General features: G+C 38.8%; 1 non-coding gene across 1 annotated transcript; it reads right to left on the bottom strand.

Moving 5' to 3' along the window:
* Positions 1 to 13,312: 13,312 nt before the first annotated feature.
* On the bottom strand, positions 13,313 to 13,389 carry Trnaa-cgc (transfer RNA alanine (anticodon CGC)). Its single transcript has one exon. It is a non-coding gene; the product is annotated as a tRNA-Ala (tRNA).
* Positions 13,390 to 18,035: the final 4,646 nt, after the last annotated feature.

Genomic DNA, 18,035 nt, shown 5'->3' with positions numbered 1-18,035 from the left:
TCAATAAAAAAAGAGAAGGGTCAAAAGGTAGTTTTTAAACGTTGTAGGAGGATCTGTGCCCCATGAGTACCTTTTCAGATGATGCTATTCTTTTGAATGGGTGCGTGCTGTAGTTTAATGATTCCATACTTAGAAAAAATTGCCTGAGTGCTTTTCATACTGACTATTGGCGGAGATGGTATGCTCAATGGTGTTGATTGCTTCACTTTTTCTCCCTCAGCGTGGTGTTAGCTCTGGGGCAACACTCTACATAGCTGGGATTCTTAAAAAGCTGGGTTATGAAGTTAATCCATATTTTTCTATAAATATCCCCAAACATAAAAGACCTGACTATTTTGAAAAAGGAACTAGAAAGAGTGTGATCATTAGTGCAGTTAGGGGGACAAGGATACAGAGTGGCAGAGAATATAATTCCTTTTCCTTACCTTTCCTGTGAAAAGAAAATTCAACATTATGAGCAGTCCTGGGAAATAGGGTATTTTTTTTTTTTCCAGATTTTTAAAATTAGTTAAAATAAAAATAACCTTTTAATGTTGATGACAATTTCCTCTGAAAAATAACACCCTGGGACACCTTTTGCATTTTTGTCCGACTGGAAAATAACATAATTTCATTCCCTCTACCCCATGGGTTGCTAAAGTAGAAGCAGAAATTACTCTGTGGCCACCACCATGGAGAGAAAATGGCTCTTCTCACATTGCATAACGCAAGCTTCCATCAATCCCACTCTCTGGCCCTTGTTTAAGTATAGCTCAGGAGCCTGTGCTAGGTGGGGTTGTTGCTAAATGGGATGACTATTTTCCACCGAGTGCTTGTGGGACACCCAAGTAGGCCACCAGGGTGTTGGGGAGAACCAGAAAAACAAAGGTATGAGGCCTCTCCTCCCACTCCACCCTCCAATTGCAGGGTTATCGAACCAGAGCCCTGAACAGGCTAGTGGCTGAAGGATTTGGGGTTTGGATGAGAGAAGAACAGAAGGGTGGGAAGCAGCATTACAGAAAACTGATCCGATTCAATGCCCAGAGCAAATTCAAGGCATTTCAGAAGATCCTCTGTTTTTTTTTTTTTTTTTTTTTTTTTTAAATACTCTTTTGCTTTCCATGAAAAATTCATAAAACAAAACCTAGGAATTTCTCACAGTGTACGCAGGGGGATGGGTGTTCCCACTTCAGAGCCAGAGAAGTAATGTGGAAGATTGTTTCTCTGAACACGAATGTAGAATATGCCTAGATGGTTAGGAAATCTTTGGAGTGAGAGCCATCTTTTCAAATGCGGTACATACACAGCATCCCTGTGTGTTCAGGGCTGGTTCTCAGAAGTTCAACCTGAAGACTGAGGAGAAGGTATCAAAGGGCAGGTTGAATATTTTGCTCATGTGTAAGCCTGCAAAATGCCCTTGCAGTTCAGAAAACATCTCAGTTCAGCTTAACAAATGTGTGTGGCTGCAGAATTCCCTTGAAGGAATTCCTTGAGCATTTCTTGGGCATGCAAGGGGTTGTTGAGTGACAGCCCCCTGCTTAGGTTCATGCAGTGTGTATTCTCTCCCGGTGGCCACTCTCTCTCCCCTACTCTGCATCCCCTAGGGAGACTAGGTGCTCCTTTCAAACACACCTGAAGGGATGCACAGCATGATGCAGTCATTGCATGGGAATGGATGGTAGGTACATGGATGGGAAATCAAAAAGTCTCCAGAGGGGACATTTCTGAAACCTCCTGATGGGCTCAAATCCCTTACACTCATTGTCACGATTCCCTCTAAGCGAGTGAGCACAGGCAGCTTAGCAGAGGTTGAAGATAACCAAGACACCATTGGTGGGAGCAAGAAGTTATGAAACACTTTTGGCTTTTAACTTGACATTCTGATTCCTCTGATTCTTAAGTTAAGGGTCACTCTGCGTTTCTGTAATCCCTTTTGTGCTTTTCTGCCCAACCACTTTTCACCCATTCAACTTCCTGTTCCTCTCTTACATCCAGTTCTTTGTATGACTTGGCACCTCTTCCTACCTTCACATGTCCGGAACACATTCTGAGCAAATATTTTATTGAACTTCCTAAAAATACACAGGAAGAATGAAAATATGGCCATGTAAATAAAGGCAGCAGAATGCTTATGTTTACTAGAAAATATGCATAAATATGCTGGTGCAGGATTCTCTGACTCTGTCCCCACCGTGATTCCTGCCAGTGCTAAAACTGCCATTAAAACAGAAACAGGCTCATGGCAATTTCCACTGGACTTTCTGAACACAATTTCCATAGCAATATGTTTTTGAAGTTCAAAACAGTCTGTACTGTCACAATGTGATGGCTGTGTTGCCCAAATATTCCTCGTGATAAAAAAAATCACATGATGAAATAGGAAAGGCATGGTTAGAAGTTAGAGTGATAAAGTGAAAAAAAAATTTTTTTTAGCAGTGACGTAATTGCTTGAGTGAATGCTTAAAAATAAACTCTACAGGTTCTTAGATGTAAAACCTAAATTGACCAATTCATCATTTGAGTATAGCTCATTTTTCGTCACTATCAACACTATCCTTCACCCTGCATCTCTTTACACTTTATTATTATGCCACTCCCATCACTCTCAGTAGGACAAACCAAGCAAAAAGTTACTAGCCAAAGTACCTGTGTCTTTAGGTGCTATGGTCTCAATATTTTTGTACCTCTAAAATTCCCTAAGCTGAAATGTAACTTTCCAGGGAAAAATATTGGGGTGAGGCCTTTAGGAGGTAGCTACATCAAGAGAGGATTAGTGTCCTTATAAAAGAGTCTTGGGGAGTCTTTTGGCCCTTCTACCATGTGAGGACATTAGAAGTCACTGTCTTTGAAACAGAATCTGGGTCCTGTTGACTCCACAGCCACATCCATATCTACATCCACTGACACGGCCATGATTCAGTGCCCAGCCCCCAGAGCTGTGAGCAATAAAGTTCTGTTGTTTATAAATTCTTCAGCCTCACATATTTTGTTATAGTAGCCCCAACAGACTAAGGCATTAGGGTAATAGTTTTCTTCTTGCCCAGGTGCTAATTTCTATTTACAACTGTGTTATTACTTAACAGCAATTTAGTAGAAGCAAATCACGCTTCCTCGTCAACTTCATTATATTTAATTGGTTTTATGGAAAGTTGTACTGTATTTGTAGATGCAAGTTATGAGTTAAAATTAAATATAAATTCATTTGGGACCAAAATAAGCAGTCTTTTTGAGGTTGAAATATTATCTAACTGTTGACATTCACTGAGACTCTTTTATTCTTTTGCATGCTCTAACTATTGAGACAGGAGCCAAAAACAGTCTTTTCTAAAGAATGCTCCATCCTTCTCTGAGTACATTTATTTTTGTTTTGTTTTATTTTTGTCTATTCTTCCTAATGGGATTTTTGTATTTGCCTATCAGTAATTGTTTATAGCTACACATTAAAAAATAAGGGGACTTAATGATGATGTCTCAAATTAGGATGATCAGGATCTACTTTTTAAGTCTATTTCCAAGCAAATCTGCAGTGCTGTGAAGATGCTCCAGAGACTTAATGAGGGTGAACCAGGTATTACTAAAGAGCTTTTGCAAAGAAGGAACTCTGAGTTAAAGGAAAGCAAGCAAAATTCCTTCCCCCCCCCCCCTCCTGACTTAAGAGACCAGTTAACTTGCCAAGTGAAAACTCCAAGTCCCAAGAAATGCCCCAAACACAGAAAAATAAGCACATCGATGAATGCCTCCCCTTTTGCTGGTTGGTCTGAGGCCGACAGACAGTACCAGGTGGCAGCCCTCGGGAGCTGCCTGCTCCAGATGCCCTACCTGACAGCCAAACGCTGGCAGGAATTAACCAGAAACATGTGCTTCCTGTGGAGGGCAACGGTCGGCAGGTGGGATGGGCAGACTTGGAGACTGAGCCCAGCCTCCTGTGTGGTCATCGGCCGCCTCCCTCGTGGGCACCAAGGGCCCGGAACAAGACATTTTCTCAGAGCCGAGCTGGAAGCCGTTCAAGTGCAATTACGCTGCATGTCGCTGCGGAATGGATGACTTAGAGGTTCCACACAAATTGAATTTTGAGGCCAGCCTGAAATTACATTAGATTTGGGGGCTTTGACAAAAGCCTGTCTGAATCCCCCGGCAGTCCCTTAGGGTCATCTTTCTTTAATCATTCACTAATGTTTTTCTGGTTAGGTCACTGATTAATGGATGATGTAAATTTCTGCCCCCCCTCCCTTTAGGACTGTGCGGTACATAGCGTTTTATTAATTTGTCCTTTTTGGCTGCCACTGAGACAGCAAATGTGAAACTGATTTTTGAACCCCCCAAAAATTGACGTTTCTAATTCTGCTGTGTATTATAAATCTCAAATGCAAAAAGCAATGACTAGAATGTGATAATAGCCGAGGTGCAAAAATTCTTTGCGGTTGTCTGTAAGTACACTCTCAACAAACAGAGAGAAAACGCGGGAATTCAACACTTGCAGCTCATGAGAAAAATAGGAATTTGTCCCTCAGGGCAGGAAGCACAAATGCCCACACTCACATCCATAGCATCCTGAGTCTCTGATAATTGCTTCATTTTTCTTGATATCCTATTAAAACAATAAATCGTGAGTCTCAGAAAATTGTTTAAGGTATAACAAAGTCCCAACGTTCTCTGCATCCTTACTCCATCTCTGCAAATGTTAGCAGTCATACAAGTACATTATCAGCACATTTATAATATATCTTTGATAAATTATAGAGTCAGCCAGGTCATCTACAAAAACCTTTTTTTTTTTTTTTAAATCTTTCAATCACAGAACCTATCAGAAAAACTTAGTAAGAAAAATACAGTTCATGACTTCTTTTCTTTCTTCTGACCAAAAAAGCTTGGTTAATAATACCCCAAAGGCAGGAAAAGGTGATGAATGTTTTGGGTGAAATTTGGGGGGAGAACTCAGAAGATGATTGACACATAAGCCATTGGACAAACTACTGCTTCAGCGACCTTGGTGTCTGAGTGTGTTTCTGCAAACTATAAAGAAAGAATGTATCTCAGTTTTATTTTGTGTTAATTCAAGAAACATTTATTGGAAGTCTCCTACATGCCAGGCTCGGTGTTGGATGCTGGAGATACAGTGATAAATAAGATGCAGTTCCTGGCCTTATTTAGATTATGGTTGAGTCCAGAGACAGAGATCTATCTAAACAAGGGATTTCAATGTGGTTCATTAGTTTAGTTTTCTCCACTTTTAAATTTCATGTGAATGGAATAATTATACATTCTTTTATATAAGGCTGATTTCTCAGTATTATATTGGTGAGATTCATCCACGCTGTTTAACGGTGGTTTATTCTTTCTTTATGATATATTACATTCTATTATGGAAGTATACCACATTTTATTTACTCATTCTTCTATGATGGAATTTGAGTTGTTTCCTGTTTGGGCCATTATAAATACCATCTCTATGAACATTCCTATGTGTGTCTTGGTGAACGTGTGTGTTCATCCCTATTAGTTATATGTCTAGGAATGGAATTTCTGGAGCATAAGGAATGCATATGCTCAGCTCTCTCACTCTCTCTTAGATTCTTCTAGACAGTTTTCCAAAATGTCTTTAGCAGTGTGTGTGCCCACTGTCTGTGTGTTTGAGTTCCACTTGACCTTCACCCTTATCAACACTTGGCATTTTCTGTCTTCTCCACTTCAGCAATTCTCTTAGGTATGTATTCATCTCTCATTGTAGTTTTATTTATGCAATAAATATGAAGTCCAAGATAGGTTTCTATGGACAACTTAATTATAGAGGCATAGATGGGATATTTTAGAAAGAAAAATACTCAATGAATTAATCTATAATTCTGTGGGCATTGAGTACTATGATGTTGCTATAAAACACTCATAACTTTGAAGATCTCCCAAATTCATGCCTTCTCCATCATCTCTCCATTCCATTCTGCCTTTACCTCTTTAGTGGCATTCCCATACACTGGGAGTAAGATTAAAAAGGATAGTAATAGCAAATGATTACTGTGGGCTACCATTTGCCAGGCACTATTCCCAAGCACTTTATGGAGATGTGTCTTTTAATCCTCACAATAATCCCATGAGTTAGATGGTGTGACATATTCCAGATTACAGATGAGAAGAATGAGGCACAGAGAGGTTGAGTAACTCATCCAGGTTCCACAGGAAGTCATGAAGCCTGAATTTGAATGTAGGCGAACAGACTCTAAATGCAAGTTTTTAAACTTCATGCTACCCTGGGCCAGTGGAGCTTGAAACTTGCCCCTTTTCCATGAGAAACAACTTAGAGAAGCGTAGTTTCCTGGTAGATATCCTCATCTTGGGAAAAAAAGAAAAACTCCACCAGCTTAGGGTATTTGTCCAATACATGTCCAAGCTAGAGTTAGACACTATGATTACTACAATGGATGCTAATAAGTTAAATAAGATTCTACCCTTGAACAGAACCTTTGAATTTCCAAATTTCTTTGTCATCGTTATCTCATTTGATCTGCATAAGAATTAGCTGACAGAGAGTTTAAGACCAAGAACTTCAGTGAGTCACTGAGGTCAAATGGTATGTTAGTGTCCAAAGTAGGACCTGGGCCCTAACTCAGGCTCTCAGATTTCCTGGTCAGGATTGGACTCTAATGCACAGAGAAGAATTTGAGTGCATGGTCAAAAGTGAAAAGGGTAAATTTTTATATAAAATTCAGGCTAAAAGTTCCCCCAGTTTCTATACATGAAATAATCTCTTACCTCTGTCAGTCAAACTCATCTACGTTGATTTAAATTTGCATTTGCTGTAGCATATTTTATGTGGTTTTCCTCCCAAACATCTGGTCCACTTTGGGGGAGGAGTAGGCATTTTTCAAAAATAATGTTGATATGTAAAACTCTTCATAAAAAACAAATTTAGTGCATAAACTTAAATATATTTAAAAGTTTGCCCATACTAATAACCAAAACCCAAATAAAATAGTACAGTCCTATTGTTCTTGGGGGTTCATGAAAGTATACTCTTTTAATTACCCCAGAAATCGAAAAAAGAATGTTTTTAGTGACTTTTATGCAGTCTGGTGGACAACACTGTGATTTTCCTAACACCCAGTAAAGAAAACAAGCCTAATTTCCATGTGCCACCATGCTGATAAATGTTGACTCTAAAAAGCACATGAAGTATTTCAGTGCCACCCAGCATGTAAACACCTATGTCATATGTTACTTCCAAACTGGCCTCTGTAATGTTGACAGAGAAGGCAGGGCCAACATTAAAATGTGAATCTCGCTGGCTCTACCGCAATGATATTCTGTTTCCCTGCAAGGATTGCTCTGAAATCAGGAAAACAAATCTTCCCATAGTTTCCCTCCATTTTCCAAATCGCTGGTAGACTTATGTGTGATTTTGATCCATGTTCTTTGTCTCAACTTCACACATGCATACACGGAGTCCCAGGAATCACCCACTTCTTTTCCAGATTTGAGACTTTCTTATGCATTCATGGGTCATGAAGTCAATAGGGAAGTATAACCAGTGCTTTTTTTTTTTTTTTAAAGTAATATGGCATAGACTACATTAAAAGAAAATATAACGTGTCTCATTGGTCCATGAAATTTGTTTGGGTTGGACATGTTTGCCAGTGTTGTGTGCTGAGTCCTGATGTGAAATACTATTTCTTGCTGTGATTGAATCTGTGCCGGTTTTTTACCCATTTCCCTGCGTCTCCAAATCCACCTCTCCAGCAACTTTGGGTGGTCGAAGCTGAGGCAATGTGGCTGTGGAAGGGAGAGAGAAGGAGGAAATGAAAAATAGATCAACAGGATGAGGGAGCCCAGAGTGAGGAGGCAACCACCAGGGAGAGGGCGTTTGGGAAATGTGTGAAGAAGAGAATGTGAGTTGGTGAAGTGCCCCACTCTCCATCTCTCCAAAAGACTGTACGTCAGTAAAACTACCTTCCGGTGTGAGCAGGTGTGCGTGCTGGTGCCTGTGCGTGTGTGTGTTGCTTTCCTTTGTGGAGACATCATTGGCAATGGTCTAAGACTAATGTACAGACAGGTAGGACACTAGGAGAAAAGGTTCAGGAGAGCCCAGGTACAGCCAGTGACATGATGTTTTCTGAATGTTTATTTATCTATTTTTTGGGGAAAATAAAGTTTTTGAAGTCCATAGCTATGACTATCAAAACGTTAGATACCAAAGATTTAATTATAATCGACAACACCTATTAAATTTAAGAAGTAAAGAATATATTGCAAAAATAGCATATTGCAACTGTTGCTTGGTGAAGTTCCTCTCTTTAACTCTCTCTGAGGTTTCACTTTTCAGACTCGTTCACCCTGTGGTCCTAAACTTTGAAATGTATACCCAATTATGACTTTTTCTGTGGTTTTATACTTACATGTAGACAGACATTCATATGGTTGATTTATAAGTTTATTATAAATTATTAAAAGTATATGTGTATGTTTTAGTCAGTATTTTCACTGCTGTGACCAAAAGTCCTGACAAGAACAATTTTAGAGGAGGAAAAGTTTATTTGAGTCTCATGGTTCAGGGGTGTCAGTCTATTGACGGCCAACTCCATTGCTCTGGGCCCAAAGTATGGCAGAACATTATGGCAGAAGAGTGTGGTGGAGGAAAGTGGCTCAGGACACGGCCACTAGGAAATAGAGCGTTTTTCTTGCCACAACAGAATATAAACCCCAAAGGCACACCCCCAATGACCCACCTCCTCCAGCCTTACCCACCTGCCTTCAGTTACCACCCAGTGAATCCCTGTCCATTGATGAATGCACTGATTAGGTCAATGGTCTCATAAGCCAATCATTTTATCTCTAAACTTCCTTGCATCATCTTACATGTGAGCTTTTGGGGGAGTACCTCATAGCTAAACCATAACAATATACTTTATATAGCTATTAAACTATAAAGAATATTATAAAACTACATGTATAAAACAACATACAACTACATACAATTATACCTAATTATATGAAGCTATCTACAGATAACCTAGCTTTGATGCTCATGGAGAATGTGCACCTTTTTCTTCATGGAGCTTTGTCACTTATTTCTCAAATCTGAGAAAATTTGAAATATTCTTTAAAAAATCAGTAAAACTGTACAGCCATTTCAAATCACCAGTAATCCATGCCCAGATAACCAGTATTAAAATTCAGGTATTTTTCTTCTAATTTTTTTCCTAGGTGAGAATGAATAGCAGTTCTTTGTGGCCTTGCCGTGTCCCCTTTCCCATAGGCCCCGTGACTCTCCCGGTCACTGTGACTGGCTGTAATTTACCTCACCTCTGGTCCTGTGGGTCCAAAGTCAGGTGGTAAGAGGAACCGTGCAGTCTGGGGTTTGGTTCAGGACTGGGAATGAAAAATAAGACAAAATCAGGATCCTGAACTGGTTGCTGTTCAGATTGCTCCTTCTCACCAATCTTGAATATGGTTACCTGCAGCCCTGGAAGATCTCTAGGGTAGGACCTAGCCAAGGACACTGAAGTGGGGCAGAGAGAGAGAGGGTGTGAGAAACTGGAACCTGGCACAGACTTCGCATCCTGGACCAAGCCTTATCTGAAGCCAATTCTATCCCTGAATTTTTCGATTACAATATCAACATCCCCTATTCTGCTCAAGAGAGATTGAGCTAATACCTCCTGATAAGGGGTTTGTGTAGGTGAGCAGAGACTTATATAACAAAACTGCCATTATACTGAATACAAAGATTATGTCCTGCTTTGGCTTTCTCTTTCAAATAGTATTAGATCATGAATAGATTCTGCTACGATTAAATAATCCTCAAAACATGATTTTTAGGTTGTATATAATATTGCACAGAATCGATGTACTATTTTTTATGATTATAGTTCCTACTGTGGAATATTTAGGCAGTCTCAAGACTTGAGAAACGTTTGGGTCTCTTTCTTCAAGCTCTGCTTACAATTTTGTATCATTCACTTGTCTGAAATAGCCTTCTATGGGTTTCTTTCTCCTTTTATGAGTTCAGTGCTTTTTTATAGGCCTCAGATAAATCTATCATGTTGTATCCATCAAGTAATCCTCCTCGTTTGCTTAAAAGTGCCACTTTTTTCAAGAAGCCTGATCTTAAAAACTTTGCTCAAAACCACCCATTACAGTAGGACTGACAATCGTTCTTTGCCAAGTCATCCAAAGAAAACAATTTTTTATTTAAAAGTGAACCAATCTGGTGAGTACAGTCTTCCTGTGTTTCCCTAAATGTTAACACATAGTCAGTATTCCATTACTATAATCCAACAGCAAGCCTGTGATGACTGATGATTTCTAGGTTGACGAATCTCACCATTGATTCATTTCTCGAGGTGCTTTGATGATTGTGGAGGCGGTTAATGGAAAGTAATGAAGGCCCATCCCATCCCTTCATTCTCTGCATTGAGCAGACATAGAAGACTCCAGAAGCCAACTCAGAGCACTGGAATGTTGCAAATTAATGTTGTTTCCTGTGCGACCAGGAGTCTGCAATGAAAAATTTGCAGCATTGAATGGGGTAACTTGCTTTGTTTTGGTGGGCAGCTCTTCAGCACTTACCAGAGAGGAAGGTGATCATCCAGGCTACATTTTCTTACTTTTTGCCTTAGAAATCAGCTGCAGAGGAAGAAAGCTAATAATATCCTCAGTCTCCATGAAACCCTTTTCCTGTCTTCACCAGGTTTTTAATTTTCATATAACCGTGGAGCATCCTTTTAGCATTTGAATTATTCATCCCTTTCTAATCTCACTGGTTTCTGATCAGTTAAATGGAGATAACATACTTCACAGAATGTTGTGGAAATTCAAGGCCACAATATGTGTGTAAATGTTTGGAATGAACAAAATACTAAAATTCTATAGTAGAAGTCTATAATGGTTCTAAAGCTTTTTAAAATTTTTCTTTATTAAGGCAAAATGATCTAAAATAGACAAATTCATAAAATGGAATAAGAACTATTTTCACTTCATCAAACAATTAAATTATGGTTAATTATATATGTAATAAACTGCCAATATGCTTCCATATAAAACATAGTTCCATCTTATTATAACTTTTATCCAAATCTAAACTAAACGAAATGCCTCTGCATTATCCACACTCTCGATTTATTAAACTGGTGAAATGATCCCCTTTGTACAGATTTGTTTTTTAGTGATGGCAATATGATCACTCACTTTTATTAGTACCTTTAACAAAACATAATTTAGGGAATTTTCAACTTATTTTGTTCGCAATTGTTGAACATTCATCCCCTGTATTTCCAAAGAGATTTACTTTCTTACATAATATACTCTGCAAACTGCCTACAACTAGTTTATGTCCTCTTCTACCGCTTGGTCTATATTTGATTCTGTTTGTACTTAGAGGTAAGTTCAGTGAAAGCAAGGCCCTAACCAATTTGTTTCTTGTAATATTCCAGAACAATGCCTGGCATACAGTAGAAACCCTCAGTAAAATATTTTTAAAGATGGAGCCAATGAATACACAGTTGTAATCACGGCAAGAATATTAAGGGGTAAATCAGTTTTAATTTTTCATTGGTGCTGTAATGAATTATCACAAACTTAATGGGTTTAAAATAATCATCTGTAATCCCAGCAGCTCAGGAGGCTGAGGCAGGAGGATCAGGAGTTCAAAGCCAGCCTCAGCAAAAGCAAGGTGCTAAGCAACTCAGTGAGACCCTGTCTCTAAATAAAATACAAAGTAAGGCTGGGGATGTGGCTCAGTGATTGAGCGCCCCTGAGTTCAAGCCCCAGTACCCAAAAAACAAACAAACAAAAAATATATTTATTACCTTTAAGTTCTTTAGATCGGAAGTCCAAAAAAGTTCTCACTGGGCTAGGTGTCAACTGACTGCATTCCCTTCTGAGGTCCTGGGAAGATTCTGTTTCCTTGCTCTGTCAAGTTGTTGGCAGAGTTTCATTCCCTGTGGTTGCAATACTGAAGTCCCTGTTTTCTCCTGGTTGTCAGTGGAGGTGAGTTCTCAGCTTCTAGAAGCCTGACTATTTGAACTCATGGTCCCTTCCTCTTCCTCTAGCCAGTAACAGTCCTTGAGTCCCTCTCCTGCTTGGAATTCACCTGCAAAAGTTTAATATCCTTAGAGTGAAAGTGAGTCTTCTGTTCATGGCGTATGATTGCAGCCTATTCTTTTAACGTAGGCTGATGGATTTAATCTGCTATCTAGATTGCTTAATCCACTGAATCCAGTTCACAAGTTGTTCATACAGTGAGCCTTCGTTTACGCATCTCCTCTTTATTCCTGCATGTCTCCTTTCTTCTCTACTTATTTAAAATGGTAAAACAGTTTCATCATCTCATTCTTTGCTTCTCTATTGGCCTTCTAGTTATAAATTTTTAAAATTATTTTTGGTGGTTATCCTAAATATTAAGATATGCATTCTTAAACTATGTAATAGGCTTTAAATTGGTTACCTTAGCACTCCCTGAATAAACAAAGAACATTCCCACACTTGGACTTCATTTACTCCTTTCTCTTCCTGTGGTTAATTGTTGTTATGTGTGTTATTTTTATCATATGTTAGAGCTTGTCCATGACTTTATTATTACTTTGATTTTAAGCTCTCATTATATATTTTTAATGATACCAACACACTTTCTCCAAGTGTTCTTTATTCCTTTCTGAGGTTCTGTGATTTCAACTGATCTCATTTTCCTTCGGTTTGAAATTTTTCTTTAGTAATTCTTCCAGTGAAAGTGTGCTAGTAATGTCTTCTCCACACTTTTTTTTTTTTTTTTTTTTTTGGGTGCTGGGGATCGAACCCAGGGCCTTGTGCTTACAAGGCAAGCACTCTACCGATTGAGCTATCTCCCCAGCCCCTTCTCCACAGTTTTGTTTGCCTTAAAATATACATTTATCACCTTCATCTTTGAAGAATATTTTTGCTGGGTATAGAATTCTAGATTGACCGTTTTCTTTGTTTTTAATTTTCATCAGTTTCAAGTTTTCATTCTCTTTTCTTCTCTTTTTTGTTGAAAAGTCAGTTATTGTTGTTATTCTTCCTTTAAAGTTTCAATTTTCCCCTCTGGCTCTTATAACACTTTCTTTTTGTTGTTGATTTTCAATAGTTTGATCATGATTAACTAGGTGTGGTTTTCTTTATATTTATCCTGATTGGGGCTTGCTAAGCCTCTTGATTCTGGGTAATGATGTTTTTCACCAGTTTTGGAATATCCTTGTATTTTATCTTTTCTGTTCAATTTCCTTTTTCTCCATTTTGCTCCTTTCTGGGATTTCAATGACAGCCAATTCAACTTTTTCACTGGATAGCATATTTCTTTTTATACTCAGCTATTTTTTTTTTTTTTTTTTTGCCGTACTGGGGATTGAACCCAGGGCCTTGTGCTTGCGAGGCAAACACTCTACCAACTGAGCTATATCCCCAGCCTACTCAGCTATTTTTTGTGGTTGTTGTTTGTTTGTTTTTCCCTATCTTTTTTTTTTTCTTTTTGTGTTTCATTTGGGATATTTTCTATAACTGTTTTAATTCGTTGCAGGTCAGTCTGCTGTTATTTAAGGGGTCCTTATTTTCAGATATATTTTGTAGTACTAGAATGTCAGTCTTTGGAAAAAATCCAGTTTGCTATTGAAATTCTCCAGTTTTTCAGTTATTTTTCTACTCTTTTCCTTTCTTTAATTTCTTTGGATTATTAGAACTGGTTATTTCAAAGTTCTTATGTATTAACTCCCATATCTGAATCATCTGAGATCTATTACTGTTTTATTTTTTGATTACCAGCCATACTTTGACTTTCCACAAATATATTAATTTTCATTGGAAGTCACAGATTGAGTAAAGTATCTTTAGATGCTCCAGATGGTATCTTCTGCTAGTGAGAGTTCTACATTAGGCAGATAAACCTGCATTAAGGTGATTTGGGACTGGGTTGTAGGTATATATGTCTCAGTTTGAATCAGTTTACCTCTGTTTTTCAGGCATATTCTTCCAAGCATTTTCATTGAAAGCTTTTTATTGAAAGTCTTCATCACCTTAGCTTTGAAAGATTGTGGGAAATTCAGTCAACCCTTCAGAGGTTTGGGACTCTGGTCTCTGGTCTCCAGCTTCCCACTGCTTCCAACTTTGGCCAATGTCTAGAGGAGGAGTCCGGCCATCTGTTGGAGGCAGGTCCCATCTTCAAGTGGGACTTTGTCTCTGAAATACCATACTACTACAGATTTCAGTTTGTTATAAAAGCTTCCTAGTCTCCGAATTCAGCAAACATACTGTGGGAAGAACTAACCATGTGTTTAGGATTCCTGAAGTTTCCAATTGTCCCGCCAACCCGACATGACCACTAAAAGCTTTGCTGATTTCTCATTCTCCCCGTGAAGTCCCTCTGTGAGGGCCAAGCCCAGTCATTAGCCCACGTCCAGACCTGGCGAATCTCCCACAGAAGAAAATGGTCAGTCACAGACTGTTCATCTTAGAAGGGCTGTTGCTTCTATGGTTTAATTCCCCTTGGTTTCTTGACTCTCCAAAATCTTTTAAAATAATTTTTTTGCAATGTACCTGTTTTTAAAATGTTATTATAGCAAAATACAGTGATCCTTGTTGCCTATTTTCTGCTTAGAAACATAAGTAAACGGGGTTGACAGGAAAGAGAATTTTTCAAAAGTTGCTTTGAGAATGAAATGCTGTAATATATGTAAATTCTGTGGTATAAAATTTATTGATACATTCAATTTACACTAGCTAATATAATGATTAGTTTGTAGTTTAAAACTTTCCATCTATTGGTCCCTTACTTTTGAGTTGTAGGCACACTTTTCTCCTTATGAGAACATCTAAATTCTGCTTCTATCTCGTTTTTAAGGGTCAGAGTAATTTGTAACTTTGCTTAAGTTTTGCATAATTCAGAAATGTCTTGCTCCCTTAAATGTTCCTTTTTCTTTCTCTCTTTGCATCTTACGCAGGGGTAGGACCCCATCTCCATGTATTCCCCACACCACATGGTGGGTCATGCGTCACAGTGGTTGTGGAGGTGTTGCTGCCTGGCAATCCTCAGCAGAGTGGTAAAGGAATGGATTTGGTGGGTCTGGCACTCCTTGTTTCTCAGAGGTAAAAGTCCTTCAAAAACCCTAAAACAGCTACAGCACTGGACACAGTCTGAGGGAACAGAAGTAGGGTCAAGCTCATTTTATGAGACATGGTAATATCTAGAATTCAAGAGAACAGAACCTGATGCCAGTACTCATAGTATTAAAATATTCTTGGCATAATAACCACACTAATCTTTTGTTTCTGTGACTGCTTTGTGAGGCCGTCAAAGGTTTTTGATTGGTCCGATACCTTTAACAACCCCCTTTTCCCCAACCATGATAAGCAAAAAACCAAATCAGAAGATCAATGGGTCTTACTACTCTTGCTCTGGCTTGGCCTGGTTGTAACATTTTGGCACAACTGCACGTGCACTTTAAATCCAAATGAGGATTTGCCTTCTATCATCTTTATCATTGGACATGACATAAAACTCTCACAGCGTTTTAATCTCCTTACATAGACAGGATTGAATATAACCTTATTGCTCCATAACATATCATATCATTTACGAGCATTTATCTATTGTACTGCACTTTCAATGTGCTTTGTAGTCACTAATGAACTATTCAACATGACACCCTTATGAAACAGATCTGCTAAATAATCTCCACCTGATAGCATATAAACAGAGACACCAAGAGATTAAGAGACATGCCTGAAGGTGTACAGCAAGCCAGAATAGAGAAGCAAGGCAGAACTTTGAGTTCTTGATGTGTGGGGGACTAAATATGCATGACACTAAATATTTCATGTTAAAATTCTGAAACAAAAGGAATTTCTTACTAATGCAATGCTAGAAATGACAGAAGGTTGAGAGGTGGAATGTCTGGAAGGTATGGAAGTTAAGCTAGATATGTGTGTGTAGAGGGATGGCATCAGTAGAACTGAAATTAAGGTGGGCATCAACACTTTTTTTTTCTGTCTACATTTAGGGTACAACGAGATTCCAATTGTACATTTATACTTGAATTTTAAATTTGACTCTAAGGCAAAAGCAATCTGCAAGGTTTTCATTAAAATATGACTTTGAGAGGTTTCGTTGATTTTTTTCAAATGTGCATTCAGTTTCTCCTGACTTTTGTAACATTATCTCTTCAGTAGGTCATGGTAGCCTGGCCAGGAAGGAGAATGGGAGGTTGCGTTTGAAGTCCAGTGAGGAGTAAACGTCTCCAGTTCCAGTACTCCAGTTTTGATTTGTCCCAGCAAAAGCCTGTTATTACTTTGGGTAAGCTTTCAAGAGAAAACCAGAAAACTCATTCACTCCTTAACAATGATGCCAGGCCTGGTGTTGGGTCCTAGAGAAACAAATCTCGAGCAAAGCATGGTCAAAAACAAATAAAATAATGTTCAAAGCATTTACAACAATTCGTGTTGTGTAAGCACGTTAGCTCCTGGGCCTGTAATCAGTGGCTTCCTAACTCGCTGCATGTGCCATCCCCACGGTGGCCTCAATGTGGCAAGGAATCCTGTGATTAACTGGTACGGAAAAGGCAGCGACAGAAGCCAATCTAATTTTAAACCCTTTAAATGGCAGCAAGACATTGAAGCACAACAAATAACAACCAATCAGAGGTTTTTTCATTAACCACTCTTGCTGGGAGGAAATGGTAACTCTTAAGAAAGAATAGAAACCCTTTTGGGCCTAAAGTAGTTATTCTGCTGTAGATCCCAGGCCTGCAAAGCCGGAGGGATGACCACACAGGAGGAGGAAGAGCAATTCAAAACCGGGCTCCTCTGTGCAAGCGGATCATGCTCAGAGTAACAAGTATTTTCTTTGCTTTATTCCATGGGTGCTCTTGAGCCAAAGAGCAGAAGGGAACGGGTAAGCGAACAGTCGGGGTGGGAGGAAAGGCAGTTGTCCAAGATGGTGCCAATGAGTGATTTGGGGGAATTTAAGAAAGGGGAATATTACGGCCGGTTTTTCCAACTAAGTCCCTAAATCAAGTTTGCTGAGACATCATTGGCAATTTTGTGCTCACATCCAAAAGGATCTGAAAAGCAACTACAAAAGAAGCCAGTTGCCCCATTTCCTTTCTTTTTCTAAGTAACAATAGCTTTCTATCTTTTGATGTGCTGATTTCAGAAAAAAAATTTCCTCTTATAACTCATGTTTTGTTGCTAGTAGCAATTGATTGCACAAAAGACCAAGTTCATTAACACACATGCACACCACACACACAAACACTGCTGTTTTGAAACATTTGATCATTTTTATGTTAATTTTTATAGTAGGAAGAATTTTACCTACTTCTCAACTCCATTGAATTTTTCAAAAATGGTTTCTTTTATGTCTTGCAATCAATTCTAAGGAAAAGTAGTTCAGAGAATTGGGAGAATACAACTGAGCTCAATTCTTTTCTTTTTTTCTTTCTTTCCTGTTTTTTCTGTTTGTTTTTTTGCTATCAAATGCTATTTAGACCTTGCCCTGAATTAGCACAAGTCCAGAGGTTCACACTAAAAATTTACAACTTTACAGCTTCCTTATTCCTTTTAGAATAGAGCTTCCCTCTGCTAAGCAAACAAACAAAACAAATAAAAAAGCCCCAAAACAAAAAACTATATACTAGCCCAATAAAACCAACAGTAGCCCTTTTCCTGTTAATCTTCTGAAGTTGGTAATGCTCTTGGTCTTAGCACAGAGCAATTAAACACTTTCTTTCCCATTATGTGGGAGGGAGGTGGAACTAAGCCCCCCATTTGGTTCCCTTGTCCAGGAGTGTCTTAAAGAAAATCACCTGTGTTGAAATCGATGGGCTACAGCCTCTTAACTGATTTCACCCCCTCTGGACCTGTTCCCTTACTCTCTGCCCTGCTAAGATCTACGGAGTATTCAACACTCTCCATTTTCCTCTTAACTTTTCAGCGCTGTCTGGCCAACCCCCTTCTCCATCAGGCACCCGGGTAAAGAGATCCCTGACCTTTGCTTAAAAGCTGCAGTCAGTTATCACCACCATGTTTGGACTTTCTCGCTGATGGATTGTGTGACATCCATA

This window comes from Sciurus carolinensis, chromosome 10, assembly GCF_902686445.1.
Source record: "Sciurus carolinensis chromosome 10, mSciCar1.2, whole genome shotgun sequence".
Taxonomy (NCBI): domain Eukaryota; kingdom Metazoa; phylum Chordata; class Mammalia; order Rodentia; family Sciuridae; genus Sciurus; species Sciurus carolinensis.
Note: the sequence above shows the minus strand (reverse complement) of the source record. Positions and strands in the feature narration are given on the sequence as shown.